Raw genomic sequence first — 5980 nt, 5'->3', positions numbered from 1 at the left:
TTACATAAATACCACTCAATTCCTACCTATTTACAAATCTAATAAATAAACTTTACTTTGCACATATGTCACTTTAGGTATGCATGAAAAAGATGTATTTCACTTTGTAAAAGTCGGAAGGCAAATATGTAAAAATAGAAGTTTAGGTGTTAGATATGTAAATAAGTCGAGAATTGAGTGGTATATATGTAAATCTTTCAAAATAAAAAAAAAATAACATCCCCATGCAACCACCTTCCATGACAAATAATAAATGGTGCTTCATAGAACAGCTTATAAACAAAACTACCAAATAAAACCTTATTAGTACGCAGTATTTAAGAGTAAAGTGTCAAAATGGTCCTCAATTATTTACATGTGCTCTTTTTAGTCCCAGAATTATCAAAATAGTCCCCACACTTTTTAAATTGAATTTGAAATAATCCTATGCAAGACTAGTAGAGCTTAATTTTAAAATAGTATGGAACTATTTTGACACCTATAAAAACTCTAGGAGTAAAACAGTCTCATGTAAATGCTCGGAGATTATTTTAGCAGTTTAGTCCGGTATTTTAGGTGAATTATTAAAATTAAATAAAAAGGCATAATAAACTTTATTAAAAATAAAGTTTGATTTGGGGAATTTACATACAGAGCACCCAATTATTATTTATTTACATATCGCACGTCCGGACTCTCATTTTTACAAACGAGGCACCAAACTTATATTTTTCAGCGCACTCCAACAGTCTGCATTTTCATCCATAGGCTGATTTTGTAAAAATTTGAGTTTCGGTGTGAGATAGGTAAATGCACAAAAATTGGGTGTTCTGTATGTCTATTTCAGTTAATATAAATAATTTTATTATTATAATGCAGAGATATATTTTTTTTTTATTTTTTAAATTGGCTCGACCACATAATTTCTAACTCCTAATGAGTGCATGCTCTCAACTAATTCTTTTCTTGTTTTTATAATATATATTTTATAAAAAAATTATATTTTTTATAGACGGAATAAAAGATGAAAATTATAAACTTGTTTTACGAAAAGGCAATGTTAGGCATGACTCATATACTATATAAGGGATAGATCCTAGATCGGAGCAGAGTGGAGCAGAAACATCTGTTCAATGGGAGGAGTTTTTCGTTATGTGGGTTGGGAGTGCGGGGGCAACCCCCGCGGTATGGTACAAAGATAATTCTGTAATTATATATTGTACTTTAGGGTTATATATATGTTTGTTTGTAATCCTAGGGCTCATTCTATATAATATACTTTTTTTCTGAATTGAAAGAAAGTCGTTGCTCTGCTCCCGATGGCGTAGGCTTCTTTTCCGAACCTCGTTAAATCTCTGTGTTTTCTTCTGGATTTGTGTCGATTCTTGTTTTTCTTCGCTCTAATTTCTTAACAAGTGGTATCAGAGCGAGCTTGTAGGGCGGAAGAGATTTTGGCGCAGGAAGGACGAAGAACGATTCAGGATTTGGCAGAGGAGTTTGCGGCAGTTTCTCGGACGAGTTCGGGAACCGTGACCAGGCGGCATCAGCGATTCCCGCAACCAGGCGAAGGCGAAGTTCGGAGCTCTGAAGGGTTTCGACGAGGGGTTCACAGAAGTGTTCTGCAACAAGCTCTGCGAGCTTCGCGCGACACAAGAGTTCGACGACGTAGGGTTTTGCAAGCAGGATGCGATTCATAGAGGAGCCTGACAAATAGTTTGCGACTTCTTCTTTTTCTCGAAATAACAGCAACAACTCGAGAAGGAGTTTCGGCTTTTGCGAAGGACTACTAAGAATTTGTATAAATAATTTTAGATGACAATTTCTTGTGCAAAATTAGAAGTGATGAAGTTTGACGGAACTAAAAACTTCCGATTGTGGCAAATAAGGGTGAAAGATTTATTGGCACAACAGGGAATCTTGAAGGCTTTACGGGCAACAAAACCAGATATCATGGAGGATGAAGATTGGGAAGAATTGCAACAACGAACGGCAGCAACCATATGCTTATGTCTGATATGTGAGGTTATGTATCACGTAATGAATCTAAATTCTCTAGAAGAGTTATGGAAGAATTTGGAAACTCAATTTATGTCCAAATCTCTGACGAATAAATTGTATCTGAAGCAAAAGCTATATGGGCTGAATATGTAAGAAGAATGTGATCTGACACAGCATGTGAATAGCTTTAATCAAATAATCACAGAATTATCACGGCTTGATGTGAGTATTAAGGATGAAGACCGAGCAATGATTCTGTTATGTTCATTACCCTCTTCTTATGAACACCTAGTGACTACTCTTACTTATGTGAAATAAACTATCAAAGTTGATGAGATCATTGCAACATTGTTGACTCACGACCAGCGGAATAAAAATGCAGGGGAAAGCTCTCAAGATGATAGTTTATATGTCAAGGGTAATCAGGATCATGGAAGAAAGAAACAGAAGAAAGGTTTTTGAAGGAAAAATTACATATCAAAGTTTAAAGGCAAAAATACGATTCATTTTTATAAGATCAAAGTTTATTTAAGTGATGATAGATGCGAAAATATTGTTGGTATTGGTGAAGTCAGAATTAAAATGTATGATGACACTGCTAGAATATTGTGTGATATCAGACATATTCCAGATTTGAAGAACAATTTGATTTTTTTGGGCACTCTACATATAAATGGTTTCATTCCTAAGACAGATGAGGATAGAAAAATCATCATAATTGTTAAGGGTACTGACTGTGATGAAAGGAATGTTAATTGCATGTGAGATTTACAAACTGTTGGGGAGTACAGTTGTGGGTGGAGTTCATTCTGTTGAGTCGGATGATAATAATACAAAGTTATGACATATGCATCTGGTCATTTTAGTGAAAGTGAGATGATTGAATTGCACAAAAGAAATTTGTTGTATTGTGTTAAAAGCTACAAGCTCGATTTTTATAAGTTTTGTGTTCTTGGAAAACAGACTATAGTCAATTTCATTACTGGAAAGCATAAAACTAAAGGGATTCTTGATTACGTGCATTATGATGTATGGGGCTATACCAATGAATCATCATTGGGAGAATCTCTGTATTATGTTACATTTATTGTTGATTTCTCTAGAAAAAGTTTGGGTGCATTTCTTGAAACAATAATCTTAAGTTTTCTCCAATTCAAGTTATGGAAAGTTGAGGTGGAGAACCAAACTGACAGAAAGATCAAACATTTGAGATCTGACAATGACACAGAGTACTCAGATTTGCAATTTCAGAAATTTTGTGAGGAGCCTGAGATTCAGAGGCATTTTTTAGTGCACAACACACCAAAACAAAATGGCGTTGCAGAAAGGATGAGTGGGTCCTTAACTAGGGCAAGATGTTTGAGACTGAATGTAGGGCTTCCTAAAAATTTTTGGGTAGAGGCTGTGAATATGACATGCCATCTCTTCAATAGATCGCCTCGGACATCATTGGGTGGCAAAGTTGCAGCAGAGGTATGGACAGGTAATCCAGTTAATTTCGATCATTTACAAATTTTTGGTTGTCCTGTTTATATGCATGTACCTGGAGATAAAAGATCAAAATTTGATACAAAATCCAAAAAGTGAATTTTTCTGGGTTACAAAAAAGGTGTGAAAGGGTATAAGTTTTGGGATCCGATTGCAATGAAGATGGTGATCATTAGAGATGCAGTTTTTGATGAACAGTCCATGCTGCATCAGAATCAAGGCAATTTGCAAGGGAAGAATTTCAGTTCAGATACAGTGCATATGGATCTAGAACAACATCTAGTAACATGTAGCAACTGAGACAGTTGAAAGTTCAGAACCAACATGTGGTGATTCCAACACAGATGAATTGCAGAAATACAATCTAGCCAGAGATGGATAGAGACGCACCAATATAAGGTCTCGTAGTATATTGGGTTATGAAAACTTGGTCTCTTGTGTATTTCTCATCAGCAACAATGATCCACCACTTTTTAAGGAGCTATCACCAGCCAGAAGAAAGAGAAATGGATGGGTGTAATGGTTGAGGAGATAAAACCTTTGAAGAAAAATCGCACATGAGAACTAGTCAGCTTCTTGAGGGAAATAAGGTTATTGGGTGCAAGTGGGTGTATAAAAGAAAAATAACAGTATCAGAAAAAAAAATATAAAAAGTTCAAAGCTCGACTAGTAGCAAAGGGATTTTCATAGCAGAAGGGGATATACTATGATGAAATCTTTTCTCCTGTTGTCAGACATACTTCAATCAGGGCAGTGCTTAGATTAGTAGCTATTTTGGATTTACATATAGAGCAAATGGATATTAAAATTGTTTTCTTGCATGGTGATCTAGAGAAGCAAATTTACATGGAGCAGCTAGAATGGTTCACTCAACCTGCACAGGAGCATCTGGTTTGCAGGTTGAAGAAATTGTTGTATGGGTTGAAATAGTCTCCAAGACAATGGTACAAGCGGATTTTCTCCCTCCTAAATCTGTTGTGTCTATGTCAAAAGCTTTAATGTTGGTTTCATTATTTTTCTGTTGTTGTATGTTGATGATATACTGATTGCCGTAGATAATATGCATGATGTCCTTGGCTTAAAAGCTTTATTAAGTCAGGAATTTGACATGAAAAATTTGGGTCCTACAAAGAAGATTCTTGAAATAGAGATTCATCAAAATGGAGGCTCAAGACAATTATGTTTATCTCAACGAGGCTATGTTGAGAAAGTGCTAGACAGATTTGAGATGAGCAAATAAAAACCTGTGAGCACTCCATTGGCAAATCACTATAAGCTTTCTTCGGAATTGTGTCCTAAGACAGATACAGAAATCGAAGACATGACAAAGGTTTCATATGTCAGTGTAGTTGGCTGCTTCATGTATGCAATGATATGTGTTCGTCTTGATTTGACTCTTGCTATTAGTCAAGTCTGTAAATACATGTCTAAACCTAGAAGGCGACATTGGGAAGCAGTCAAATGAATTTTCAGGTATCTAAAGGGTACTGTAGGATATGTAATTATTTTTGACAGTCAGCAAAATGATCATTCAGTTGTGGAGTACGTTGATTCAGACTATGCAGATGATTTGGATGGCAAAATGTCTATAATTGTGTATGTGTTTACTCTTGGTAAAGGACCCTTATGTTGGAAGTCAACAATTCAGTCTATTGTGGCATTGTCTACAACTGAAGCTAGATACATGACAGTAGCTGAAGTTGCTAAAGAAATCTTATGGCTTACTGGGCTAGTAAAGGAACTGGGTGTTGAGCAATGTAGAGTTCAGTTGTTTTGTGATAGTCAGAGTGTTATTTATTTGGCTAAGAACCAGGTGTACCATGCGAGAACTAAACATATTAATGTCATATATCATAAGATCATAGAGTTGATTGCTTATGGTGAGATACTGTTGCAGAAGATTCTTACTGATGAAAATGAAGCTGATATGTTGACCAAGTTAGTTACTATCAACAAGTTCTTGCATTGCTTGGACTCATTGAATGTTTGCAGTTGCTAGAGAAACATGGTGGCCCAACCCACATTAGTGCAGATATAGCTCTCAAGTATCTTTTCTCCTAAAGGGCTGGATATTCGTGAATGTGGAGATTTGTTAGACATGACTCATATACCATATAAGGGACATATCCTGGACCGGAGCAGAGTGGAGCGAAAGCATCTGTCTAATTGGAGGAGTTTTTCGTTATGTGGGTTGGGGATGCGGAGGCAACCCCCTGTGGTACAGTACATGGGTAATTCTGTAATTACATATTATACTATCGGGTTATATACATGCTTGTTTGTAACCCTAGGGCTTATTCTGTATTCTGTATTTTTTTTTTAATTGAAAGAAAGTTGTCGCTCTGCTCCCGATGACGTAGGCATCTTTGTCGAACCTCATTAAATCTCTGTGTTTTCTTCTGGATTTGTGTCGATTCTCATTTTTTGTCGTAAATTTCTCAACAAGCAATAAACATTTGTAATTAAAATTATAAATTCTAATTTTTTTATTCTCTTTTTTAGTTCTTGCCGACTA

The sequence above is a fragment of the Phalaenopsis equestris genome, unplaced genomic scaffold (assembly GCF_001263595.1).
Source record: "Phalaenopsis equestris unplaced genomic scaffold, ASM126359v1 Scaffold000060, whole genome shotgun sequence".
Classification (NCBI taxonomy): domain Eukaryota; kingdom Viridiplantae; phylum Streptophyta; class Magnoliopsida; order Asparagales; family Orchidaceae; genus Phalaenopsis; species Phalaenopsis equestris.
Note: the sequence above shows the minus strand (reverse complement) of the source record.